This window comes from Stegostoma tigrinum, unplaced genomic scaffold (genome assembly GCF_030684315.1).
Source record: "Stegostoma tigrinum isolate sSteTig4 unplaced genomic scaffold, sSteTig4.hap1 scaffold_301, whole genome shotgun sequence".
NCBI lineage: Eukaryota > Metazoa > Chordata > Chondrichthyes > Orectolobiformes > Stegostomatidae > Stegostoma > Stegostoma tigrinum.
Genome location: NW_026728229.1, coordinates 129,349 through 142,253, shown reverse-complemented (window position 1 = coordinate 142,253; position 12,905 = coordinate 129,349). Strand labels below are relative to the sequence as shown.

The following is a 12,905-nucleotide window of genomic DNA, read 5'->3' as shown; positions in this document are numbered from 1 at the left end:
AAGACACCCTCCCATATACTGTGGAGAGACAGGGGACAATTGATTGGGATGGCTCAAACAAACAGGCATTGTTCCCATACTCGGTCAATTATGAATTTATGATCTCACATCTAGGTGCAGACTTAAATTGCATTCACCTTGATATACCTGGCAGTTAAGATTAAAGGCTGGAAAAGAAAGACATGGGCACGCTCACTATGAATAAGACTACGCACAAACACAACGGCTATATAAGGTGGATGGTACTCCCAGAGTTATCGCTATTGTCACTTCTGTTTGTTCTGATTACTGAATGTTATGTATGCCCTACAATCCTGCACAGATTATCACAATGGGCGTTTTCATCTTTTTGTACACATAGCTATACGACCACTGTACATAACAGCTTTCACCCGAATAAGGAGGCTTCCCTAACAACAAACATAACCAACTTGTACAATTAGGTTTGAAATTCATTCACATAAGCTTTTTTTTTTCCATTCCAAAGCAGAGATTATAGAAACCTAGCAGCTGCTAAAGCTGCTAACTTGGCCAAACAGCAAGGGATGCTGGATACATTGGCTGAGTAAAACCCTGAAAACACAAAACCCGCACACAGAGACTACAAACACAGCAGCCAGGTGCTAATGATATTAGCATAATGCAAAAAGTTATTCTGGGCAGACAAATTATCCACTAAACAAAGGACAGTCCAGATAGTATGGCACCAGGTACTGCTACACAAAGAAATTAACAGTGGCATGCCATCAAAACGATTGGCTATTGTTTCAAACCATTAAGTGCATCTCCGGATGTCACGAACAGCGTGAAGCCTTCCAAACAGACAAGCACGGCGAAAGGCAGAGACCAGCTGACCATCCAGATAGACAGCGAATGTGTAAATTTACAAAAGACTCGGGAATTATTGTAACCTTCAGGGGCCAAATAGGAATAGGGATAGCTTGTTTAGCATTAAAGATTATTGCAATTTTGTTTCTAATAACATAGGACTGTTTTGCTTTGGTGTCAGCTTGTGCTCATACTGATTTGACTGCTTTGATATGGTGGGATACCTGGGCAAATTCATTCATAACATCCTGGTCAGATTTGTCTGTAACTTGTTTAAACTATAACAGACAATAACCCCTTCTCAAACCACACACAACTCACCGATTACCAGGCGATTCTGCCACAATCCAGGGGCCTTGCATCGCAGAACATGCGACAACTCTCCAGCACAGGACTTCCACAAAATACAGCCATTCCGTTGTCTCAATCTACAAATATAAACAAGTATGAACTTGCAAAATCAACATGACACACAAAAGAAAATGCAGTAACTTGTTGAAATGGAAGTCAGTTGTTAACTCTCACAGTTGGATCAGGATTGGATTTCTTTATCTTTGTGCAATTCTCTGTACTAATCATTCTTCTTTTGCAATATGAAAACAGCAAGTTTTGGGATGACCTGTTGTTTCACAACAAATCAAGTGTGTCACATAACACTGCCTCCATAGTATCAAGGATATGTGAACATTCTCATGACTGTCCCCTTAGCCTGATGCCGTCACCTCAGATGAATGCACTCAGTCTTGACCTTATTCAAATATTATTTGTGAAGTGAAAGTTGGTATCAGTAATGGTGACAATAAAATGATCATTGGTTATTTTGGGTTCTCTTCTGGTGCAGTGGTAGTGGCACCTATATCTGGATCCACAGATCCAGGTTCAAGTCCCACCTGCTCCAGGTGTGTACTAGCATCTCTGAACAGGCTGATTAGAAAATATCTTCAAGTATTATTCAATGTAGCAACAGTACGGGTAGGACCAACATACCCATTGTTCAAATATGTCCTGTATCAGTGCTCTCAAAAACTGTGCTAGTATTCAGGACTGCACCATGTCAATGAACCATGTCATGCTGCCATCCTTGTCTTGAATTGCTGTTTTAATTGCCCTTAGGATGAGATTCACTGGCAACATCAACATTTATTAACTTAGCAAGAATTTTCCTACAGAAGGTGTCTTATACTGCTGCAATTAATTAGACACAGATATACATATGATACTGTTAGAAAGAGTTAATCCACAAGACATAGGAACAGAAGTAGGCCGTTTGACCCATAAAATCTGCTTCATCGTTCAACAAAATCATAGCTGATCTAAATATTTTCACCTCCACTTCCCTGCTTTCTCCCTAGATTAGCTTACTGATTTAAAAAAAATTTCAGTCCTGAATATACTTAATAAACCACCTCAACAGCTCTCTCCAGTAAAACAAAATTCCAGATTGACTATCTTCTGAAAGAAAATCTGTATTGAATAGGTGCCCCCAACACAGATTATGCCCTTTAGTCCTACACTCTCCCAAAGGAGAAACAATCACTATCTAAACTATCATGTCCCCCCCGATATTCTATGTTTCAAGAAGATCACCTCTCATTCATCTAAATTCCACTAAGGACAAGACAAACGACTCAAACTCTCCTCATAACACTGTCCCTTCACATGAAAATCAACCTAATGAACATCCAATTTTGACCAAATGACATTGAAGGAACACTGATGTGTTTCCAGGTCAGGATGTTATGTGGTCTGAATGGGAATTTGCTGGTGGTGGTGTTCCCATGCATCTGCTGCTCTTGTCCTCCTAGATGATCCAGGTCATGGGTTTGGAATGTGCTATTGAAGGAGCCTTGGTGAATTGCTGCAGTGCATTTGGTAGACAGCATACATTGCTACCACTGCCCACCAGTGAAAAGAGTGAATGTTGACTGTGGTAAATGGAGTGCCAGTCAAGCAATTTGCATTGTCTTGCGTTGTGTTAAGCTTGCGCTGTTGGAGCTGCACATAGCCAAGCAAGTGGGGAGTATTCCAAGACATGCTTGACTTGTACCTTATAGATAGGAGGACAGTTTTTTTTAAGGGTGCCAGGAAGCCAGTTAGACACCACAGAATTCCTAGCCTTTGACCTGCTTTTGCAGACATCGAATTGATAATGGGCAGCCCATTTCCATTTCTGATTAACGGTAAACCCCAGGATACCGATAATGGAAATTACTGATTTTATACCACTGAATGTCAAAGGGAAACATATTCTCTTTTGCTGGAGATGCTCACGGTTATTTGGCTGGTTTTCCATACAGCAGCCCAAGCCTGGAGGTTTCTCCAAGTTGAAGATTGTGAATGCATCTCTTATGTTGTGCAAACATCTCATTCCTGACCATAAAAGATAGTTGACAGAGAGTACTACCCAGAAAAACACCTACTGTGTCCCCTTGGCTGAGATGATTGACCTGCAGCAGCCAAAACAACTTCTTTCATGACTCCAGGTGGTGGGGAGCATTTCTTTGATATCTACTGACTTCAATTTTTTTTCTTAAACTGCTTCTTCACATCATGGGCGGTTAGTCTCACCCACACTCCCACCCCTGCCCAGTAGAATTCAGCTCATTTGTCCACGTTTAAAATAAGGTTGAAATTAAGTCAGGATTTGAAGAGTCCTGATGGGACCCAAACTGAGCATCCAGGAATAGCTTATTCCTGAGCAAGAATTGATAGATAGCATTGTCAATGACCCCTTCCATTACATTGCTGATTCAGAGAAGATTCATGAGGAAATAATTCATCCAAATGGTTTGCTATGCTTTTTGTAGACAGAACATACCAAGGAAGTCCTCCACATTATTAGGCTGATATGCCATGGTGACATCCTGTGCAAATATCCGGAACTGCACAGTAATATGCTGCGCCTATGTCCAGACAAACAACCTACCACTTCCCTTAGACTGTCCAGAATGACAGTGCCAACACCTGTTCAATTATCTCCTTTCGATGTCTCCGATACCGGCCACCCGAAAGCTACACCATGCTAATCTCCAGTTGCAGGCCGAGAACTGTGGCACGGTGGCTCAGTGGTTAGCACTGCTGCTTCACAGCACAGGGACGAGGGTTCAATTTCAGCCTCGGGCGGCTGTCTGTGTGGAGTTTGCACATTCTTCCCATATCGGTGTGGGTTTCCTCCGGGTGCTCTGGTGTCCTCCCAAAGGTGTGCAGGGTAGGTCGGTTGGCTATGCTGAATTGTCCACAGTTCCCAGGGATGTTGCGGTTAGGTTGGTTAGGCATGGGAAATACAGGGGTAGGGGAACAGGTCTGGGTGGGATGCTCTTCAGAGGGGCGGTGTGGACTTGTTGAACCGAATAGCCTGTTTCCACACTGTAGGGATTCTGTGATCTGTGAACTATCCCTAGCCAATCTGCTACAGTGCCTGGAGCTACACCATTGGGTCAACACCTGGAACCATGCCAAATTCCAGAGTGGACACCAATAACTTAACTGCACCAATCTCTGGTGATAGCCCAGAACGACACTGTGCTGTTAGCATTTGTGAAAGCTGCATACTTGTACTATGCTGTACCAATCTGTGCCAGTACTCAGAACTACAGAGTGGCAAGCTTATCACCAGTGGCAGCATCAGAACCACTCTGTTCTGATCTGCACCAGCAACCACAGCTTTGTCCCAATGATCTCAGAGGCAGTATTCCAATAAATATAAGTGCACCCAAATGATGTTCATGTTTCTGCAATTGAGAATTTACTTGGGGAGGGGCAACAGATCTTGCAGGTTCATCTACAGTATTCGTCAAGCAAAATCATCAACGTCCAGTAGCATTCGCTCTCTGACAAATGCTATGCTGTGTAATTATTACATTACATCACATTCAGTGCTATTAATTTTCGCAGCCAAGTGATTAGAACCATGTGAAAGTTACAGCCTCTCATCATCACCATTTCTGCACTATGGCACCAGACGTACAACCAATTCAATGTTAGAGGCTGTGACTGGGGTCATTTAAATCCACATTCCCAATCATTTTCATGCACTCCATACTACAGATTATGTCAGAGATCTCTCTGCATTCTGTCTTATGATTTACTCATAAGAGGTTATGGCAAAACAAAATCCCTTTTCCAAAATTGAAAGACAATGTCGTCAAAAAGGACATCGGCAGATGGACAGATTTAGGCATCTTTTGCCTAGCTTTAGGTAGTGACCCAAGGGCCAGAGAGGACAGCCTTGAGGTAACATTCAGGGTCCAAAGTAGGATTCAACAGCTGGTGACCAGTTCTGTTCCACTAGCAATCGCGTTTGCAATTGCCAATGAATCTGCAAACATGCACTTAATAACCCTCTAAACTCAGGTGCAAACGCTCAACATATTGTTGCTCACCATTCCCCCAACCAAATCTTTCAGTCGATCCGTGGTTCCAGCTTTGCTTACACCAGTACCTACCGTAAAATGAGGCCAATTGAGGCCCCCCCACCACATTCGTGGTCCATTAATCACACTCACTTAGGTGGCCGTCCCCTGGCCAATCTGGCTCTAGGAAACACCACCTTAAAGGGTGAGGGCCCCTAGCCGCACCCACACCCAGTAGAGGTGGTCCCCAGCCGCTCCCTTCCATATCTCAGGAGCTGCTCTTTTAACCCAAAACCAACCCCTCACGCCTCTCTCACCCTCAACCCCTACCCACCAAAGCCCCTCTCTCCTCCTCCCCTACTCCGACTCTGCCCAGCGCCGCCCAGGCCTCAGTTTGAGACCGACGAGGACCCCGCAGCCGTAGCCTCTCGCTACCTACAACCTCACTCACTCACCCTCCGCACTGTGACCGGACATTGGCCGCCCTGCTGCCGCGCATGCGTCCTCGCCCTCTTACCCCCGCAACAAAATCACGGACACGTAGTTTCCGGCGCGAGCCGGAAGTTCGGCCGATGAACTACATTTTCCGGAGTTTCTCGCCCACACCTTCCCCAAGGAACACGGCTTGACGGGCGACGGGCAACTCAGGCGGAAAGGTCGTTTTCCCGCCAACGGACCCCATCCTTCCCCTGCAACAACTTCCGCCCTCGCTGGCTCCCAAATGGACGCGCCAGAACCGCTGGATCCTTGAGGTAATGACGCGCCTGCGCGCCCTTTCTCTCTCTCCCCCCCCCCTTTCCCCCACCCTCCGCGCTGCCCCCGGGAGTTATAGTTTTGTTCACCACCTCCTGCCGTGGTTAGACATTCGGTAGCTGTCGTTGAAACTACAACTCCCAGAAAGCTGTGCGGCCCGCCTCAATTTTTTTTCCTCGCCAACATCCCCGGTGAAAGCTTCTAAAGACAGCGCCGCAAACAGGTCATGGCGCGTACTGTTTATTGACACGCCTGCTTCAGTAATGGGCAAAATAGCCAGCCTCAAGTTTGTTACGGTACAGGTTTCCCACCCGTAAATATTCTGCTAATAGCTGACATATTTGGCCAGTTTACAGGGAACGGAGGAAATAAATGTAGCTGGCATTAGTTGTTCAACATTTTTCCACCTCCGAATGGTGATGGTGCACCCATCAAAACTATCCATTCCAAACAGGGTGTCACAAACCACGTTGGACTCCATGGGACTGCCCTAAGATCAGATTGTTTTGGCATCGTGTCAGCCTGCATCCTCTATTTTTAAATTGTCAGTTGGAAATTGCTCCAGAAACTGAAAGTGCTGGAGAAAACCAGCTCTGGACGCGCTACCTAATGGACTTGCCATCCAGAAACCCAGTCTCATGTCAGGGTCACGCGTTTGAGTCCCACTATGGCAGACAATGAAATCTGCATTGAATACAAATCTGTAATTGAAAACCTGGGCTATTGACAAAACAATTTGTATAACAAGGTAAAACTTATACAATTAAAATTAGGGCCTTGGGCAGTATTGTACAGAGAGACCGATAGGTTCATTACATATTTGTTTGAACATTGCATCGCATAAAGATAAGATAGTTAAGAAAACATTTAGCCTGCTTTCCTTCATTGCTCAGTCCTTTGAGTATAGGAGTGGGACATCATGTTGAGATTGTACAGGACATTGAAAAGGCCTCTTTTGGAGTTCTTTGTCCAGTTCTGATTTTCCCTGTTTATGGGAAGCTTCAGAAGAGGTTTACTAGAATGTTGCTTGAAATGGAGGGTTAGAGTTATAAGGAGAAGCTGTATAAGCTGGGACTTTTTTCACTGGAACATCGGAGATTGAGAGGTGAACTTATAAAGGTTTATAAAAATAATGAAGGTCATAGACAAGGTGAATGAGTGGGTGGGGATTTCAAGACTCGGGGGATATTTTTAAAGTGAGAGGAGAAAGATTTAAATGAGAACTTTTTTTACACAAAATGGTTGGTGTGGAATGAACATCAAAAGGAAGCAATGGATGCAAGTACGGTTCCCACATTTAAAAGACATTTAGACATCATGAATACAAAGGCTTTGGAGGGATATGGACTAAGCAGGTGGGACTAGTTTAGTTTGGCATTATGGTTGGCATGGAATGGTTGGACCAAAGGGTCTGTTTCTGTGCTGTATTACTGTCTTGTTACCATTGTTGATTGTTGTGAAAAATGCATCTAATTCACAGATGTTCTTTAGGGAAGGAGATCTGCCTTCCTTACCTGGTTTGGCCTATATGTGACTGCAGACCCATAACAATCTGGGCAATTAGAGATGGGCATTGAATGCTGACCCTGCCAATGAGGCCCAAAAATCCCATGAGTGAATAAAACAAAAGATCTGATAGCAGCTGTGAATTTATGAGGGCATTTGATGATTATTTGAATAAAAACAATATTCAGGGTTATGGGGAAAGGGCAGAAATTTCGCACAAAGTCATGGCTCTTGTTCAGACATGACTACACTGACACATGTCTGTGATTCTGAGAAGTGGTTTATCCTTGAGAAGGAGATTGTATCTCAAGTGTTGTGCCTCAAGTGTCTGAGTGCCGTGGTTGTTGTTTTCAACCTTGACGCCTGTTGCTAAGCTAATGTAGCCACTGGTCGTCATGGTACTGGGAAGTGTCTCCATTTTTCCTCTGGCCAATAACTCCCAGACAATGTCTAGGGTGCTTGTGGCACACCTTCAAGCATCCTTGAAGTAGAGCTTTGGCTCTTTATGGCCATTAATTGGGCCAATAGTAAGATGTGAGTACGTGGAAATAAGGTGGTTGCTGTTCAACAAGAAGATTGTGAAGTTGCCATTTTAAGGCCTAAGGGGAGAAAATCACAAAACGTTTTCTCGATGCCAAGATTGTGGTTCTTTGTTTTGACTGACACTGTATTTTCCAAATCTTCTCACCTTTGCTCATGTCATACCAGGGAGAGGAAAGTTTGACCTTATGATTCAAATTTCTGGAAATTATATCCATACTCCTCAGTGAATGTCCATGGGATGACTTTGAGTGACAAGGAGCTTAGTGCTGAGATGGCAAATCTGATATTTCAGAGAGTGGCAAAGATAGGCACTCTTCAAGAGGTTAGTTACCACTTCGAATGGCTGGGAAAGAGACCTGAAGACCTCTGTGGAGGCTTCACAATGAGACACTAGCTGGCACTGTCAAACAAATCACAGTAGCAGCCTCAGAGTCTCTCATCTCCTGGAAGCCGTCATTTGATGGGGATGCACTCCAATGTGACTTGTTCTCATGCTCCAACTCAAATCTGGATCTTTAAACAAACAGTATCTCCACTACTCCCTAAGTGGCCCTTCCAGAAACATTCTAAATGGTGTGAGATTATTGCCCGGGGACATCATTACACATGCTGGCAAAGGCAGTGATACCTGAATGAGTGAGATGGAGAATTCACTTGAATCCCTGAAGGTCCCAGACTATGCCAAGAATGGAATTCCTGTCTGACTGCTGAAGTCTGGAAGGACCTACTTATTGATGAAGGTCCATGATCTTCTTTATCTGCCAGGGTTTGCTTCCAAAACGTGTGGCAAAAAACCCATCACTGTATACAGAAAGAAGGAAACTGCAACAACTATAGAGTCATCTCACTCCTTCACCAGGGTGTGAGGGTTTCGGCCTGAAATGTTGACTTTCCTGTTCCTTGGATGCTGTCTGACCAGTAATGCTTTTTCATCTCCACATTTATTAACTCTAGCATTCAGAATCTGCAGTCCTTACTGTCTCCTTCAGTAGGATGTCCTTTGCTAAGGTCATTTTTTTGAAAAGTTCATCTTCTCACAGACTCAGTGTACCTGGAAATATACCTGCTTGATATACTGTGGGCACAAACTTCTCCACTCACCAGATACAAGACAATTGTAGGTAACGCGTATACCACTTTACCTTATACTTTATAGCTTTCAATAAGGCATTCAACATAACCAACAAAGTGAAGTCTACAAGATTTTGGGGGAAATTTAGCCAACCACAGTTCTAGTCTTTTGAAGACATCACATCCAGAGTGGACAGAGGGGAACCAGTTGATGAGTTGTATTTGGACTTCAAGAAGGTGTTCAGCAAGGTACTTCACAAAAGGTTAAGTAATAATATAAGGAACAGTAGTGTTGAAGATAATATCAATGTTGAAGGGGCAGCATGACGGCACAGTAGTTAGCACTGCTGCCTCACAGTGCCAGGGACTCGGGTTCAATTCTACCCTCGGAGACTGCCTGTTTGGAGTTTGCACATTCTCCCAGTGTCTGCGTGGGTTTCCTCTGGGTGCGCCGGTTTCCCCCCACAGTCCAAAGATGTGCAGGCTAGGTGGATTGGCCATGCTAAATTGCCCCATAGTGTTCAGGGATGTGTAGATTAGGTGGGATATAGGGGATGGGTTTGGGTGGGTGCTCTGAGGGTCGGTGTGGACTTGTTGGGCCAAAGGGCCTGTTTCCACACTGTAGGATTTCTATGATTCTATGAATATATTGGCATGGATAGAGAATTGGTACAGGAAACAATGATTGAGGATGAGGGGCACTTTTTCAGGTTAGCAACCTGTAACTAGTGGGGTTCCACAGGGACCACAATTTTTTTCTTATTGATTTGCACAGTGAGGGCATTGCCAGAAGACCAGCATTTATTACCCATCCCTAACCGCCCAGAGGGCAGTTAAGAGTCAACCACGTTGCTGTGGGTCTGGAGTCACATGTAGGCCAGACCAAGTAAGGATAGCTGTTTCCTTCCCTAGAGGACATTAGTGAACCAGATGGGTTTTTCCAACAATGGATTTATGGCCATCAGTAGACTCTTAATTCCAGATAATTATTGAATTCATGGTCCCCAGAATGTTACTTGGATTTCTGGATTAACAGTCCAGCGACTTTTCACAATATATATAAATGACTTGGAGGAAGGAAGTGAATGTACCGTAGACAGATGTGACACAAAAGTTGGTGAAAACGTAGGTTGTGAGAGGGATACAGTTTACAGCGAGATAGTGATAGTTAAGTAAGCAGGCTAAAGGTTGGTATATGGGGTATTATATTAAAAAATACGAAGTTCATTTGAGAAGGGAGAACAAAAGAATATGAACATGAACTGGAGGCGGTGCAAAGGAGATTCACCAGGACGTTGCCTGGGGTGGAACATTTCAGCAATGAAGAGAGGCTGGGTAAGCTCGGGCTGTTTTCTGTGGTGCAGATAAGGTTGCGGAGGACCTGACAGAGGTGGGTAAGATTATGAGGGACATGGGCGGGATGAATAGAAAGCAGCCGCTCCCTTAAATTGAAAGGTCAGCAACAAGGGCGAATAATTTTAATGTGAAAGGGCAGAGATTTAGAGGGAATGTAAGGAAATACTTTCAGCCGGAGTGTGGCAGGGGTCTGGAATACTCAGCATCGGAGGGTAGTTGAGGTGCGAAACCTCACAGCCTTCAAAAAGTACTTGGACGAGCATTTCTGGGGTCATAACATTCAAGGCCCTGGGCCTATTACTAGACATCAGGACTAGAGTACTGAGTAATACATTTTTGTCACTAATACTAGATGGGCTGAACAACCTCTTTTATACTCTATGATTCTGTGAACAGAATATTATTTAAATGGAATTTAATTGCAGAAACCTGCACCACAAAGGGACTTGGGGACACTTGTGCTTGAAACACAGAAAGTTAGCACGTAGGAGCATCAAGCAGTCCGGAAGGGTAATGGGATTTTGGCCCATATTTCATGGGCGTTTAAGTACAAGGTCGGGAAAGTCTTACTGCAACTGGACAAGGTGCTGGTGAGACCATATCTGGAGGAGTGTGAGCAGGTTTTGTCCACTTATTTAAGGAAAGATATAATTTAATTGGAAACTGATCAGCTATTGTTCACGAGGATGATCCCTGATGTGGAGGAATTGTTTTATGAGCGAAGGTTAAACAGGTTGGGACTGTAGTCACTGGAGTTTAAAAGAATGAGAGTTGATCTTATGGAAACATATCGGATTCTTAAGGGCGTTGACAGGGCAAATGCTGAGGAGGATGTTTCCTGTCATTGGGAGAGTCCAGGACCTGAGGGCGTAGTCTTGGTATTCAGGGACACCAAATTAACTCTGAGATGAGAAGGAATTTCTTATGTCAGACCTTTTGAGAGTCTTTGAAACTCCTTACCACAGAGAGCTGTAGGGCAGAATCCTGTGTATATGTAAGGCTGAGATTGATTGATAGATTCTTAATCAATTTTGTTTGAACAGACACCGGTGAAACATTAAGAAGCTACGTAAATGCAGGTTGCTAGTGTTCTTGTTGTAAAAATCTGGCTAATTCATTAGTACTCATACTAAGGAAACCTGCCATTCTAAGCTGGTCAGTAATATGTTTGTCTCCGGACTCTCTCAGCTCATCTTGCTGTATCACCAGCTGCACTGTCGGAGGGTCAGTGCTGAGGGAGTGCCGCGCTGTCGGAGGTACTGTAGATGTGGTTTACCCTCTGAAGAAATAAAAAATTGAAGGATGCTACATTGAGGAAAAGCAGGCGAGTTCTTCCTAGCATTGTGCCTGAAATTTATCCCTTGACACACCGCTGAATTATCACATTGCTGTTTGTGCAAGCTTACTGTGTGTAATTTGGCTGAAATGTATCTGAGTTCATTGGCTGTAAAGAGTTAAGGCATGGCCTGTGATCATAAGAGACACGGCCGTCTTCCACTTCATCGGGAGGTCTAATGTGGACCGTGTCTGCAGGGACACCATGTACAGAGATCTGCAAAAGGAAGGCAGGAACATTCCCAAATCTGCCGCCATCCTGATGGCCGTGTGTGTGTGCAGCTGCATAAGGCAGTGTGTAGACCCTGAGTACACAAACCCCAAATGTTACTATGTACTGAGGTTCTACCTGTTGCTGGTGTTGTGAAGGGTGGGACTGACTTCATATTGCCTTGGAACCCTGCAAGTAGTTGGACTATTGAATATCACCTGTCCTTTTGAAGAGAAATTTGCAAAGAAAAATACCTTTGACCACAAATCCATCCGGAAGTGGTCAGCATGTAACATTCATGAGACCTGAGGGAGAAGGAGAGCGTAGATCCTGTTGCATGGTTCCCTGACAGACTGGCCTCATGAACAGAACTTTCCAACAAGCACCAAGATGTTGCTTGGCTGGTGGTGGGAAGGGCACCACCTGTGAGATCCTTCATGTATGCCTGGAATCTCTGCACCAACGCACGCTGCCCTTGAAGCAGCTGTGGGGAAGGTAGAAACTGTCACAAATTTGCTGCTGGAATATGCACTTGTAAATTGAATTCTGGAAAGAGATGCAGTGGTGTTTGTCGAGGTTTGTCTTCAGCAGCTCCGTAACATGGGGCTCTGTGCTTTACGGGTTTGTTTCCCAGGATGCACAACGAGACAAACGTCAACTGCGCCCAGAGGACAATCAACTTGGTGCAGGACGCTCTTTGGTGTGCCAGACCTTTTGTTGGCCTTTCAGAACAAGGAGTTGACCCTGACTGAGTGCTGCAGACTGGCACGTTCCGAGGTCCAGGACTATGTGCTGAGGGACACAGTGAAGCTTGGGGCAGCTGCCACCAAGGGGCAGTTGGGAAAAACCACTGTCTGAGGCCTTTCTGCTGAAATTACATGAGGGTCTAGCCAGTTATCAGACCCTCAAATGTATGTGAGTGTAATCTTGTTATAAGCAAGACATACCGT

General features: G+C 44.5%; 1 protein-coding gene across 3 annotated transcripts in view; it reads right to left on the bottom strand.

The window, feature by feature from the left end:
* The window catches only part of zbtb37 (zinc finger and BTB domain containing 37), a 35,484-nt gene extending 29,560 nt beyond the window's left edge, over window positions 1-5,924 (bottom strand). Inside the window, exons 1-2 of one of the 3 annotated variants that reach the window (XM_048539876.2) lie at window positions 5,636-5,924; window positions 1,150-1,256 (exon numbers count right to left, since the gene is read on the bottom strand). The gene's annotated coding sequence lies outside the window, so the exon portion shown is untranslated. Of the gene's footprint in view, window positions 1-1,149; window positions 1,257-5,210; window positions 5,362-5,635 lie in introns of those variants that run through there. The other 2 variants (XM_048539877.2, XM_048539878.2) reach the window with 2 other exon arrangements.
* Window positions 5,925-12,905: the final 6,981 nt, after the last annotated feature.